Raw genomic sequence first — 15,443 nt, forward strand, 5'->3', positions numbered from 1 at the left:
AGAGCCCTCTCCACTCCTGGGTAACTGCTCCAGGACAGGCTGGAGCCTCAGATGCTTTGGTAAAAGAAGGAAGACAGTATCAAAGTCTGGAAAGAAAGCTAATTTTCCATTAAGAGCCATCTATAGTCTAGAATTGTACTTAGTGTCTCATTAAATGACACTACTGTGTACTGCTCTAGCACAGAGCTGCCTAGAAATAGCTTCAAAGGAAGAAAGGGAGAATGAATTACAGAGCCCAAGGTACAGATGTCCAGCCAGCAGAAATCATCCTTCTGACATGGGAGCTCATTGAATTGAGCACTTTTACAGCTGCTGATCTTCTGACCATCCAAATTGATTTGCACAGAATTAAATAATAACCATAAATTAGAACACCTAAACAGATATTGGGCTATGCTTTACTTACTGTTAGAAATCTGTGGTGAGCTAGAACAAGACCCAGCCACCTGAAATTGGTACCACAGCTGTGGTTGCCAGTGGAGGAAGCCACTGTGGGCTGTATTCCCTCAGTTCTGAAGAAAAGGGACCAGATTTGACAACTGCAGTGCTGGAGGTGGAGATCTGTAGGTGCCAAATGAGCACATTCTTCATCCTGGCACAAAAGGCAAAGCCTTGGGCACATCTGCTGCTGCAGCAGCAAGGACAAGGCTGGGTCTGGTGTGTGCTATGGAAAAGGCTTTTGCTAAATGCAGGGAAAGCAGGGAGAAGGAATATGTTAGCTCCTGGAGGATGAGTTTGCACGACAGAGGAAGAGGTGAGCAAAGAAAGAATGGGTTTGGAGGAAGGAAAATGCTTTTGGTGTTGACTGTATTAATCCTGATTTGTCAATAACAAGCTTATGAAGGGTAAACAGAGACAGGGGGCTGGCACTAAGAGATGGAGATGGGATGGGGAGGCCTGGGCATCTGTGGCCCATCAGCTCCAGGAGTGCAGCTAAAGCTGGGAGAGGATGATCCTGAAGGACAGTGATGCCCCAGGGCAGGGCTGTGCTCCTCCAGCTCCCCTTTCTACCCTTGTGTCATCTCCTCCAGCCCAGGGAATCACTCCTGGTGCCCCCTCAGCAGCATTTGGCTTGGTTTCCACCACCTCTGCTGTGGCCCATCCCACCATCTGGGATGGAGGGGTTTTCCCAGCAGCTTTGATGCTTTTCAGGACACTCAGCTTCCACATGGTGGTTCAGGTCCCAGAACTGTCTCATTACTGGGGGGGTGTCAGGAGCACAGATCCCTTTGAGGGTGCTGGATCTCCCCATTTGGATGTGCTGTGGATGAAAGGGAACAGTCTAGAGCAGCCTGACTGATTTGTTCAAAACCTCTCCCAATCTGAAATTGAATTAGCAGGAGATCTGTGCTTTGTTTTGGTTCTTAAGTAGAAGCAGCTGGGTTGAATGGGTGGGGAGGGGGAATAAAGAGAAGCCTCTAAATCAGCCTTGCTTTTGGGCAACTGCTCAGAGATCTCCTCCCAGGGCTGGGTCCCTGCTTCCCATACTCATCTAGTACCATGTCTTCCCAGGGTTTTTCTTTTTCACTTTGGAAGTATGGGTCATGGAGAGAGCAGGAGTTACAACACGCTGCAATATGTAGGTCAGGAAAGCTGTACCAAGAAAAGAAAGGGGAAAAAAAATAAATTTACAACTGCTTCCAGCAGGAAAAGGCCACACTGGGATTTGGGCTTTTGAATGGGATATCCTCTCCTGATCCAAGTGCCCCAGCTGAAAACGCCCAGCAGTCTGTGGCCAAGAATAACAGGAAGATCAGAGAAAGGGGAGGGGGGAAAAAGGCAAAGGCAGGGGGTCTGACCAGCTCATATGACCCTCCATTAGAGACTTATAAAAAGGGCTGGTACGAGCTCATTTTTCATGAGTTTTAATCCCTCCTGCTTATGATGCTGAGCCAAGGGTTTTTTCTGGAGAATCTGAGTCACAAGGCTTGCAGCTGGAAAGAGAGGATTGATAGCAGAGGCTCAGCAGGCACAACCACGTCTGGAGAGCTGGGAGGGGAGCAGCAGAGCCACCAGTTTTCAACACCACCACAGATGTCTTCGAAGGAACGGGGCAAAAGTGGGATGAACACACCAAAAATTTTAGGAAGGCAGTGGTAGTCCTTGTGTCACTGTTCCTGCTGCTCTCAGGAGCTTCTGGAGCAGAGGATTTTTACCAAGAGGGTTGGGCATGTGTGTGTGCATGCAGGGGAAGCTGGTGCTGTGATTTCACAGTAGGCTTAGCCAGAGGCATGCTTGGGAGCAAGGAGATCTCTCATGAAGACTGGTGTCTCAGCTTGTGTTTGTCTTTGGCTTCATTTAGAAATTGATGTACAAGTTTTTGGTTCATTTTTTCATAGAAAGAAGGTTTTTTTTGCTGGAGCTTGACTGACTCTGGAGTCCTGCCCCCTGTGCTGCCAAATCTGATATGTGAGCAGGAGAAGGGAGGAGCAAGGAGAGATGCTTTTGTCCTGGCTCAGCCTCAGCACATTCCCTCACGGTATGGGCTGGGCTTCCTTTAGGCAGGAGAGCATTAAAGCTGTTTGGAATAAAACACAAGGCCCTTTCCCTGTCCCAGCTGGGGATTTGTGTCTTTCAGTCAGTGTTTCACTATCCTGTTCCATAGCAGATGCTGATGAGGGACACGAGGTGCCTTATGTCCTGTTACACCTCTCTGCCTGCTCTTGCTGCCTGACAGGCCCAGTCCTTATTTTCTGCTATCCTTTTCCCAAGATAGGTGACAAACAAAGGTCATCATAATAGCTGAGTCTTGTTAACCCCAACAGGAGTGTCTTGTATTGAATGACTTTACCATGGCAGTGGGAAGAGCATCCTCCTGGGTGTTAATCAGAACATGTCTCTCCTCAGTCCTCACTGCAGACTGATGTGTGCAGCTGGTGCTCTCTAATTCATTTTTCATTGTGAAATCTGATGAGGGGTATCTGCCAAAGGGCATTTACACACTGGCAGGGCCCTTTCTAGAGCCCTGTGTGTGGTGAGCATTGCTTACAGTGAATGAGTCCCTGACAGGAGGGGCACATGATGGCATTACTTCCCTGGCCATGGTGGCATTACTGTCACCTGAGCAAAGCAATGTGCCCAGACAAAAACACTGCCTGCAGCTCACTTCAGACATTCTCTGCTTGAACCACTCTTTTCTGCCCCTTAAAGGAATTCCAGTTCATATGGAGGAAGGAATTTCATTGCCTGTGCCACCAGATCTGGCTGAACAAAGCAAACCCCAGGCTGCAGCCTGCCTTCATTTCAGTGCAGGACCTGGGAATGCCTGTGGCTGTTTCCTTCACCCTCCTATCCAGGCAAAGCTGGGAGGGGGCTGCTGCCTCCTCTGGCAGATCCAGGAGCTCCAGACCCCTGGAGGAGCAGGGCTGGGACACACCAAGGGTCTGTGCTGCAGTGCAGGCACAGTCAGAATGCTGGACTATGCACAGCAGTCTCTTGGCTCTTCCCATGAGCCTGCATCCTACTCAGCTCCTTCCCATGGCATTCCATCACAGCTGACCTCCCCCAAGCATCCCCAGCCCTACAACTCAACTGTGCTGCTCTTCTCATCCCAGACCTTCCTCCCCATCCACACCATACCATCACCATCACCTGAGCTTCCCCTGTGACACTCCTGGCTCTGCCCTTTAGTCTCTGCCCTCCCTTTTGAACCTAGCAGGTTCTCTCTCCTTCCTACTCAATTTTGCCAGTCTTGGAGATTTTAAACTGCTCAGTTATATCCCAGTGAGCATCCTGAACCAGCACCTGCTTCCCTTGCCCCTGGTTCGAGGGCAGCTGTGGCTGTAGAGCTTATTGAGAGATGTTTTGAGCTATTTGCCCAAAAAGGCTGAAAATTTTTAGGAAAACATGGTAATTGCATGGAAACACCATGGTACAAACTTTCCTATAGCATTTATAAAGCAGCTTTAAAAGAATCCCCACCATTACTCTTGAGCAGCTGCTGCTGTAAAGTTTCAGGATCTGAGCCATGACCTGCTTGATAATTTATGTTTACTACAAGCCTGTCAAATTACAAATTTTTCTGTTATTGAAAAAAAATCCTCCTTTGCTGATCCATCCCTTCTCTGTCCTGTATTGAGAATATTCTGCATTAGGGGCTGACTGGAGCTCAGTTTCCATGAGCACACCTGTGGCCTCAGGAATCACCAGTTTTTTAGTGTGAATGGCTGGATGTCTCTGGGTTTAAAAGCAGATTCATCTGGCAGACTTTAGGTCTACTGTTTTACCCCAAGTGCTGAGGTAATTGTAAAAGTGGCAACTCTTTTCCAAATTCAGATTTGGTCAGAGTTTTGAACAAGTGTCTGCATCTGCAGGTGGTACCATTGCTGTACATCTAGCTGGACTCTTCAGGTGATGAAATAAAGTCAGAAAAAAAGGTTTAAAGTTACTCCTGCCATCCACAGGTAAGGTGTTAACTCATGTCTACTCCTGCTCCTTGGGAGCTGTTTATTAGGGGGCAGAAGATGTCAAATGAGGAGAAAGTTTCCCTAGGGTTTGTAACCATCACCAAAAGGTCAGGGGCAACCAAAAGGACAGCCAGAGAGTGATGCTGCAGCCATGAGCTGCTCTGGCCAGGCCATGGGAGAGTCAAGAGGGAGCCCACTTCTTTCTGGATTTTTTTTTTCTTTTTTTTGGTCTCTTACTACAGAAGAAAGCTCAAAATAACACTACTTCTTCCTCAAAGCAGCAGCCCCCACGTTCCTTCTCTGCCCAGCTGGGCATGCCCTTCCTCTTAAAGCTTGTGCTGCAAATGTCTGTCAGACCTGGAATCTCAACTCATTTATAAGTGACTCACCCAGGAATTGCTCCATGCTAGGAATATCCTGATCTTTTGTTCCAACTATTTGATCTGCCCATGCCCTTCCCTTCCTGGCTTTCTCACCCCAGGTTGCCTCTGTCCTACAAAAGCAAAAAATTACACCCTCCACAAGGGTAAAAATGGTGCAGGAAAAAGCACTAATTTCAGGCTTCTCATCCTGCAGTGAGCCCAAGGTTTACTCTGTAGAGTAAGTCTCTGCAAACACTCCTGGTTCTGACAACAGCAGGACAAAAGAATTCAAATTCCCTCATCATCAGCTCTCAAACCAGGTATTTCTTTCTTTCCCTCTGTTTTCCCAGCTCTGAAAGGAGTGAACTTGCTAAGAAGATACAGACCCTGCTGCCTGCAGTGGAACGGGGCTGCAAGTTAGGTGAGAATGGCCTGAAGCAACCTGCACGACTTCAGCTTGCATTTCTACCCAGGGAGGTGGGGTAAAGTCTCCTTTCATGTTACTGTGGTGAGATTAGAGGAGATGCAAGGTGTTAATTAACAGCCACTTTAGATAATTTTGACGTTTTTACTTTACAAGGCAATGATATTGAGGCTCCTGGGTCCAATACTTCTCATTAGTATGAAAATCAGATGAAAATGGACATCTATTTTTTCTCTGCTGGCAGATGGAATAACAGGCTGGGAGTGTAGCTGACAGGATGATGCATAAATGCCATACAAAACAAATTTTGTTTGGAAGTGGGTTCAGGCTGTTACATGCAGGAGATTTTTCAGAACTGTCCTAAAACAGATTGCCCCAGTTTCACTGAGAGTGGCATGGCAAAGCAGCTTGGAGGAAAGTCTGGTCCATCCATGTTATGTGTAAATGCAGTAATTGGCAGCTTGTTTGGGAGTTGAAGGCAATTCTTGGTAGCCATGAAGGGAGTGGTTATGTAGTATTTCTTATTTTCAAAACAATTACTCATCCTCTCTGCACACACAATTTGTAATGTGTGTTGTATTGTTTACAGCTCATCACTCAAAAGGGAGCAGCTCCCCGAGGGATGGAAGCAGAGGGGGAAGGTAAGAGGAGAACACTGTAAATAACTGGGTATTTTCTCATTCCCAGTGTCTGGAAGGCTAATCCTGAGCTACCTGGGGTAGGGATCCCATGATGTAAGGGGGATTTTTGCTGCAGCAAAGAAAACAGAGTTCAGATCTTTCCTTTAGTGTAAATAAATATGTGGGGGAACTTCCAGAATCAGCAGAAGCAGCGGGCATTGTGGAGCTGAGCAATTTTGTCTGTTAGGAAGATAATATCTAAATGGTCTAATTATAGCTCCAGTTCAGCACACTCGGGGAATCCCCACCATTACTCTTGAGCAGCTGCTGCTGTAAAGTTTCAGGATCTGAGCCATGACCTGCTTGATAATTTATGTTTACTACAAGCCTGTCAAACTACAAATTTTTCTGTTATTGAAAAAAAATCCTCCTTTGCTGACCCATCCTTTCTCTGTCCTGTATTGAGAACATTCTGCATTAGGAGCTGAGTGGAGCTCAGTTTCCATGAGCACACCTGTGGCCTCGGGAATCACAAAAAGATCACAGAAATACTGATGATGCTGTGCCTCCACTTGACACACAGAAAGCCTTGAGAGCTCCCCAGGGCACTCAGACCTTTGGGCCACGTGGATGGCAACACATTCAATGCCTCCACTGAGCTTTTCTTGCCTTCCTCAACTCCTCTCCCAAGGGTGGTGATGCCTGAGAGCTTCCAAAGTGAAGTGAGCCTTCAAATTATTTGGCTCAGTTGATGGAGGACCCCCTGCCCTTAATTCACTGCCAATATTCTTCTCTCCCTCTCTCCCCTGTAGCAAGGTGCCAAAGCAGGGCAAGCCATGGGACCAAAGTGCTCTGGGCTGGCTTGTGGGTTATGGGGCTGCTGAAGCACCAGTTTGTCCAAGAGGTGATTCCAGAGTCCCACTTTTGCACCAAGGTGCAGCTTCCACCACAAAAGGAAGTGTCCCACTGACAGATCCTGGCCTCATGGAGAGTAGGGGCTTAACTGAGGGACTGACCACCCCTTTCTGAGCCTCCCCACCTCAGCTCATTAATGTTTCTTCCAGAAATCCCTTGCATGGCACCTGTCTTATACCTCCTATTTCATGATCCTCTCAGGCCACTGTGGATCCCATGGGAATAGCAATCCCAGTACTATTAATAAATGCAAATCCCGGAAGAACCTCTTGGCAAGGCACAAGTTCTCAGACCAGCCATCTCTGTTCAGGCCTCAGTGACACACAGCATTGTACTTTGCCCCTGTTATCACCTACTTGTTGTAGAACAGGAGATTAAAACTTGAATGAGATGCAGGGAGATAACAGGGCTGGGATACAGTTCAGTAGGAACTGGTTGATATGGAGTCACTGTCCATGCTGGGAATTTCCACTGGCAGAGTCATTGAGGTCCTGTTGCTTGAAGGGTTACAGGACAGGGGCCTCTCTGCTTGTCTGCCTTCCAAAGTTGCCCTAATGCAGCTGCAGTGGACAGGAGAGGCACAAATCTCTTGTGTAGGCAAGAGGGAGGAAGGCACGCTTACAAGAGCATTGGATCTGGAGAGTTACTGGGTGATCCTGGACAAGTCACTTGGACATCTGAGTCTCTGTTCCCCGCGAGTTAATGGGTAAACAGGACTGCCCTGCCTCACAGGAGTGTTTTCAGGATAAATATAGCAGAAATGTGTGGGTGACACAGCATATTTATCCTGATAACATCATTAGAAAGGCCTAAAATCCACACAAACCCTGAGTGCATCACAGAGTTTAACAGCTTCCTTGTACAAATTCCAAATGACCTACCGAACATCACTTACTTAAACCCCTTCAATAAGTCCCTTTGGTGTTTAGATTTTGGTGGTGTTTTTTTTTTTTTTTTTTTTTTTTTTTTTTTTGCCATTGTTGTTGTTATTGTTGGTTGTTGGGGTATTTTTTGCTTACACAGTTGAGGAGAGTCAAAGCAGCCCAGTTAGAAGCTGAGGGTGCACTTGCACTGTGCCATGGATGGAAATATTGAAGAGCACCTACTGTATTTGGGTTACCCCCAGACAAAGGTGGGAATGATGAATCTGACTCCATGTTCTCAGAAGGCTGATTTATTATTTTAAGATACTGTATTATATTAAAGAATGCTATACTAAACTATACTAAAGAATACAGAAAAGATACTTACAGAATGCTAAAAAGATAATATTGAAAACTTGTTACTCTCTTCAGAGCCCTGACACAGCTTGGCACTGATTGGTTTCTGCTGTGAGTTGCTTGACTCAATGGCCAATGGAACAATCACCTGTGGGTAAACAATCTCCAAACACATTCCAGAGCAGCAAAACACAGGAGAAGCAAATCAGATCATTATTGTTTTCATTTTTCTTTTGGCTTCTCAGCTTCCCAGGAGAAAAATCCTGGGCGAAGGGATTTTTCCAGAAAATATGAATGCCACAATCACTGGTCTTGAGCCAGAACCCTGAGAGGCACCACGTGCCACCAGTGTCCACCTGGACATAGAGCCCTTGACCACAGCTCCCTGGCTGTGTCCATCCAGCCAATTCCTTCTCCACTGAATGCCCCGCCCTTCAAATCCATGTCTCTCTCCAGTCTGGAGATCCAGGATGTCATGTGGGACTGTGTCACAGGCCTTACTAGGCCTTAGGAGAAGTCCACATGGATGACACCAGCTGGACTTTCCTGTTGAGCAGAGCAGTCACTCTGTCACAGAGGGCCACCAGCCTGGTCAGGCACAGCTTGTCCTTAATGTGGTTCTGCCCCATGACCTGGCCAGGCACAGAGGCCAGGCTCTGTAGCTCCCCAGGTCTTCCTTTTTGCCCTTCCTGAAAATAGGAGTGATATTTCCCTTTTTCCATTCATAGAATCAACAGAATATGTCAAGGGAAGGGACCCACAAGGATCATGGAGTCCAACCCCTGGCCCTGCACAGGACACACCAACAATCTCACCCTGTGCATCCCTGAGAGCGTTGTCCAAGCACTTGTTGATGCTGTGACCATTCCCTGGGGAGCCTGTTCAGTGCCCCACCAGCCTAAGGGGAAAGAACTCCATTCACCAGGCACTTTGCCTGACTGCCATGCCTTTTCAAGAGTGATGGGAGAGGGACTTGGATCCAGTATCAGCCAGCTCCCTGGGATGCATGGCATCAGGCCCCAGAGATTTGTGCCTGTCCAATTTCATCAGAGGGCCCTGAGCCTGCCCTTTGCTTACAGTGGAAGATCCCCAGCTCCCAGCTGATGATATCAGAGCAGGGTCAGCTCAGGCAGGTTGTGCAGAGCCTCATCCCATTGGGCTTGAATATCTCAAAAGGATATTTCAAAAGCCTTCTGACTTTTGTGGGGGGAAAGTATAAACTTTAACTCTGGAGCAAAACTAAATCAGATCACCTGAGCTACTTATGCAGTGAAGCCCCATCTTTTAAATTTACATTCAGCACAAGATCACAGTGGGCAAAATAGTTTTGATATCTGACAGAAGACTACTGAATGAGTGTAGTTTGTTAACTGACTAGGTAGGGTGACAATGCACAGACAGGAAAAATAAATTGTAACTTCATCCTAGACTCAGAGAGGGAGGGATATTGAGGTGAGCAGCCTTGTTTTCTCTGTGGATACCACCTGGGCAAAGCAGAGCTGACCCTGATGCTTCTCCTCACTGGCAGCTCTCTTCAGGGTTGTAGTTACACAACATGTCACAAGGAGAAGAAAAACAAAGTCTTTTTTTATCTCCTCACCCATCTGTACTTCCTCTTTCTAAACCAGTACTGCAAACAAAATTATCAGAAACATCACGTTAGCAGTATTTTTAGTAAACAGCAAGAGACTCATGTGAACTTGTTCCTCCTTGTCCTTGTCCCCTGTACAGACAACAGACTGGAGAGTTTTCAGGGCAGAATCTTTTGAGGTTCTTCTATTTCTGCCTTCCAGGCAAAAAAGCTGGACTGTACCAGCAGGCCTAGAGCTTACTGGAGAGGCAAGTGCTCTTCAGTTTTGAAGAATAATTCCCCCTTGAATGGTAATGCCAGGTTAGGATTCCTGGAGTTCCAGGGATTGCCTTGCTGTTGGATCATGAATGGCTCTGTACACAATAGCTGGCAAAGGAAGATGATGGAAATCCACAGGGGAATACAGGAAAAGAAAATAGAAAGTATGTTTATTAATTAGGAATGTTCCCAAGGGTTTCCAAATTGTCCTAAAATAGGCACACACATTCCTAAGGACAGTGCAAATGTGGGTGGCAAGATCCTCCTGCTACTGTTTGGGGGAGAAATGGGGAGGGAGGTGGAAAATAAACTGGAAAAGGTGTTTTCATTTGGTTCCCTGGCTTGGCTGAAGCAAGGCCACCTCTATTGACATTTAACCTGCACTGTTCCAAGAGAATTTCTGCCAAGAGTTGTGTCCTAAGACTGGTTTGCACTTTGCCACTGGTCTGACACTCAGCCCCACAGAAGGGAAGAGTTGACTGAGCCAATTCCTTCCTAGGGCTTCAGGAGCACAGACTGCACTGCTCCCTGTAACCTCTCTCCTCTGCTCCATGAAATCCCTTTCTTTCACACTTTGAGCTGCCACTTCCCCAGCACCTCTGGTTTTATAATGGCACCTGTGCACCCAGCCATAAAATTCCTGGTGTGGAGGGTGGCTGCTTGTCCCCACCCCACCTTTATGATGGAAAATTTTATCTTGGTGATCTTCATTTTCCCCCCTAGTCTTTTCCTTCCTCTTCCTCACAGTTTGGATTGACTTGCTTTAATAAAGAAATGTAGGCCTTGGGCTGGAGGAATTTATTCAGAGAGGTTGAAGGAGAACATTGGCTTGCAGCTCCTTCTAATCTACTGTTGTCCATCCATTTCCCTTTGAAATTCCTTGATTTTAATGTGAGCCAGGCTACTGCTTAAAAAGCCCCATTATTTCCTCTCCCTTTTGCTCACAGATTTTAAGGTGCATCTTCCTGTATTTCACCAGAGAAATTCCATGTATCTCTATAGAGCCTGTTGGTTTTATTTTGTAGAGGTAGTAGGTATTCATAAATAATGAACATAGTCTGGGCTAAGCTAATTTACTGTTGTTTGCTCTAATTTTTGTGACTCGTGTTCCCTTGTTGAATTGTTTCGAATTAAGCAAAACAAATGAAAAAGTAATTACTGAGCATTTCCCCACATTTCCCAAGCTTCCTTTTTGAGTCATTGTTTGTGTGCCCTCCCTGGGAACTTAGCTCTGGACTCTTCTGCTTTCTTGCTGACATGGTCTGAAATATTTTGAAATCTGCATAATTTAACCTACACACTTTTCCACCCTGGCCTTGCATTTGGTATCATACTGACTTTAAAAAGATGCTATTGCTTTTTACCACTGCCTTTTTTTTTTTTTTTACCCTGCAGTTTATCAATAAACTGATTTTCCAAGCCTTTAATGACTTCATGAGTATAGGGGGAGGGATTGATGGGGGTGATTTAATTTAATACAGATTTGTGTTCTGTTTGGCTTTTATCAGCCTTGCTCTGAAACAATACAGATAAAATATCTTACAATATATGGGTTTTCTTTCATTAGTCATGTTTTACTTTCGTAGAAAAATGGATCTTGTACCAAGTAATTCATATTTATGTGCACTGTAAAAATTACTGAGTAGTCACTCTACACACAAATAAAGCATGTGCCTGTGACACAAATTAAAACCACCCCCAAACCCTTCATGTCCTATCTCAGCATCTCTCTTTGGCACGCCTAGCCATGGAAAGTCTTTTTAAGCTTATTGGATATGCCATGTGTCTGGTAATTCTGGTTTCTCTATATAAGCCTGGCTATCTGCATGTGGCCAGATATATCCCCCAGCCACAGCACTCCAGAGCAGGGGAAGGGAAAACAGCTCCCTTTTTCCAGTGGAGGCACTGGGGCTGGGTATGTGCTTAAGGATACTGCAGCAGCTGAGTGCTGCTCAGCAAGGACCCCAACAGGAGCTGGTCAGCCTGATTTCTGTGGATTTTCCATTTGACCTAAAGAGACAACAAGAGGTGCACATGGCAAAAAAATTACTTGTAATAAGAATAATTTCAGTAAACTGGTGACTGCAGTAGGGTGGGTAATAGGATAAAGGTGGAAATGTAGGGTTTGTAGCCATGGCCATTTGTTTCTGAGAGCTTCTGTTGGAGAGAAAGGTCCAGGAGGAGGCAGTTGCCTTTAGCTTTGGTCAGAAGTGGCTCATTCTGGCTGGGCTGTGAGGAGCACAGTGTGTGTGAAATGTGAGGAAAGGAGGAGTGTGAGCCCAAGGCTCTGTCTCTGCCTGATAGTTATCCCCACTGTGACCCCTGGGCTGGGCATGCTGCCTCCCTGCCTCTGGCTTGGTACCTGGATGAAAGGCACCCTTGAGGCTGCAGCTCTCTCTGTGCTCTGCTGCCAGAAGGAGAGGGAGCTGGGCAGGAGCTCTGAGCAGCTCAGTGGGAACAGGCACTGTGGATACATTATTAGTGTCACTGTGCATAAACACTGGGTGATGCATATGGGAAAGGGCCTCCCATGGAAAACAACGAGCTAAGTGCTCACCACTGTCAGGGAGGAACAGTTGTGGGATGTAGTGCAGGAATAGGGGTCAGCAGGGGCCAAAGACCTCGACTCATTTCACAAATGAAACCTTGTCAGAAATCAGAAATGTTCACCCTGCCCCTGTACAAATCTGTGGGGTGCCCACATCCACGAGCAGTTCTGCTCTTCTCAGCTTGGAAAAGGCATGTGGAAATGGAAAACATTCAGAGAAGGGTGACAAATGTGGTCCAAAGTATGGGATGGCTTGCCACTATGCAAGCATTAATTGAGCTTGTTCTTTGAACCTTCCCATATTCTACAGCCTGGAGAGGATTGATTGAGGACATCTATGATATATGCCAATAAATCATGAATGTCTTGGAGGGGAAGATTGGCCACTGTCTCTTGCTGGACATAGCAAAAAGCTGACAAGGGAACAGGTCAGAATAAACAAGGGTGAGCAGCTTTTTCCATCAGGTGTATTATCCCAGTTCCCAAATGTACATGTTTCCAGTGGAATTCCCTCTGATAATCACCAGAATTTATCTGAGGTGTTATTGGGCTTTTTTGTTTGTTGTTTGGTTTTTTGGTTTTTTTTTTTTTTTTTTTTTTTTTTTTTTAACCCAACAAAACCAACAAAAAAAGCAACAACATAGAGTAAAATATGGCATGGAAAGTGATCTCTCAGGTCCAAGTGGCTCATCTTCCCTTAGAAAACTTTTCTGCTCTTAGATTTATAGTCAACAAACATATTTGGTCAATTTGCATGAGTTCAGACCCAAATGAGTTCAGACTCATCCTTTCCAAATGAGGGCTTTCCATCTGCATATCCTGGCATATTCTATTGGAAAAGACAGTCTAGTGGTCCTGTAGCAACAGCCTGGTTCCCTCAGAGAATCTTTCTGATGCTCCTCACTCAGATACCCCCAACTCCTAAAGGTGGAGATGGAAAAGGTCCAATAGTTAAGCCTTCCTGAGGTGGGATGTCCAAAAAATTGCTGCAGCTGTTCTGTAATGACACCAATGGCTCAGTCCCAGCTCCTGCCCACTGTCAATAATTCTCATTTGCTTTTTAAATCTTTCTGAAGGCGCTGTTAAGCCCATGCATCCTTCTAACACAATACATCTACTTTGCTACAGTGGAAAGCTGGGCATATCCACAATTGCTTTTCTTGAGACAGTATTAAAGGCTCTCATTCTGGGCACAGGTGTGGATCCACTCTACAGCCTTGTCACAAACCAGGAGCAGAAATTGTCTTTTCTTCCTTTGCAGGAACTCTAACCTACGTGAAAGTGCTGAATACTTACAAGCAGGGAAAGCCTGTGAGCTTGGTCCAACACCCTGAACCCCTGGCAAAGCTTTCATTTTGTAATGTGGCTTGGAAGATAAATCACTCTAACAGGAGGTCTGAAGGTAAATTAAAACAGGGGTGTTAATTTGGGCTGGGTGTGACTCTTTTGAAATGGATGAAACTGCCCTTCCTTTCAGTGAGTCTGGATTTGCTGCCTGTCCCCACCCCATACCTGTGGAGAAGCTCAGGTGGGAGCCTGGGTGTGTGTCCTCAGCTCTCAGTCCTGCCTTTACCCCTTCTTTTTACCAAATCAAAAACAAGCCCAGAGGAATTTCAACCTGCTGGTTTTGTTCTGTTAACAAACACCAACCACAAACCTGTTTTTCTTGCTTCCTTGATGGAGAGGGAATGACAGTACATGGAGAGAGAACTGATGTTTGTGCTTGTGGAGGTCAGGAAGGCTGGAAGGGTTAAACAGGCCTGGGTTTGAAAGCAGTGGAGAAAAAGAGCATGACAGCAAAAATTATTAAAAAATAAAGCCAAAACATGAAAACCAAAGACAGACGTGGGCAAAAGCTTTTTATGGGAAGAGTCATATACACATATGGGATAAATTACAGAGAAAGGGCATGGAAAAATCCCCCATCATAAATGTATATTTAAAAGCAAAAGAGCAAGGGGGAGAGAAGAAGAGACATGGGATGTTGCTAAAGAAACATGATGAGAAAAACAGTGGAGGAGCCAGCAGGAAATGGCAGTGGAAGAGCTGCCAGCAAAGGACTGGTGGGGCCAGAAATGCTCTGGTGTGTCCAAGGCCTTTGTAGCACCTTTCCTGCTTGACTTCATATGGATACACATGGAAAAGAGAAGCAAAACACCTGATCCTTCCTTGGGGGAGCTCCTGTGGACTGCAGGGGAGGAGGGAGAAGCAAGAGGAAGGGAGCACAGTACTGATTGCAAAACACTCCCCTTGGCTGCCACCCAAAAATTCCTATGGGAACCTAAGGTGCTTTTGGCATGTGTGGTGCTAAAACAAACCTTATCTATGCCACAGAAAATTAGATCTGCACTGATTATCAGCACGCACTGATGAGAGCAGCTGCACCCTTGACTGCTCTGGTTCCTACCTGCTCTGCTCCCCAGGTTTATCCCTGCTTCCAGCCAGGTCTCATCGTGGCTGCAGCAACGCTGCTGAGCTTAGCTTGTCCTTGCCTCCACTTGCAGCTAATTCACATTCAGCCCTGTTCAGCCGCTCCTGTTGCTGACACCTGTTGTCAGCAGTCGGTAATTTCTTTTTTTAGGACAAGCCTTCATTGCCCTGGAGCTCAGAAAGGGCCTTAAATTAGACTTAATTCTATTCAGATGTAGTTAGCAGTATTTAATTAGCACAGTCCCAAAGCAAAAGTCAGTCTATTCCTTGGATCACTGGAGTATATTCTGGATACTTTCCATACTGCTGCAGGAGTCTGACTTTTTTTTTAATTTATTTTTTTAAATTTTCTATCTTAAGCCCAAGAAATGTGCTGGGGCTTTTCAAGCACTTCCAGAATAGGGGCCACATCTTAATAGACAGATTCCTTTGCAGATGGCTTCCTGCTCGTTTGCAATTGCAAAACTCCACTGAGGCAATTACCATGATTGCAGACATGGGAATGTGACATTAGGAAAGCATTTAATGTATTCTCAGCATCTGTTAGAGTGCTGCTGCAAATGGAAACCTCGGGGAGATGCCAGAACTATGGGCAAGACTCATTTAAGTTGGGCTGACTGGAAGCTCACATCCAGTCTGAACTCAACGTGCAGGTACCCTACAAAGCCC

At 46.0% G+C, this 15,443-nt stretch overlaps 1 long non-coding RNA gene across 2 annotated transcripts; it reads left to right on the forward strand.

Moving 5' to 3' along the window:
- The first annotated feature begins 615 nt into the window (after positions 1 to 615).
- LOC143694087 (uncharacterized) lies at positions 616 to 14,360 on the forward strand. 2 transcript variants are annotated; one of them, XR_013182290.1, is made up of 6 exons: positions 616 to 754; positions 4,314 to 4,403; positions 5,119 to 5,189; positions 5,782 to 5,833; positions 12,655 to 12,788; positions 13,606 to 14,360. It is a non-coding gene; the product is annotated as an uncharacterized LOC143694087 (long non-coding RNA). The 2 variants fall into 2 exon arrangements; XR_013182289.1 differs by lacking the exon at positions 12,655 to 12,788.
- Positions 14,361 to 15,443: the final 1,083 nt, after the last annotated feature.

Source organism: Agelaius phoeniceus, chromosome 5 (assembly GCF_051311805.1).
Source record: "Agelaius phoeniceus isolate bAgePho1 chromosome 5, bAgePho1.hap1, whole genome shotgun sequence".
NCBI classification, from domain to species: domain Eukaryota; kingdom Metazoa; phylum Chordata; class Aves; order Passeriformes; family Icteridae; genus Agelaius; species Agelaius phoeniceus.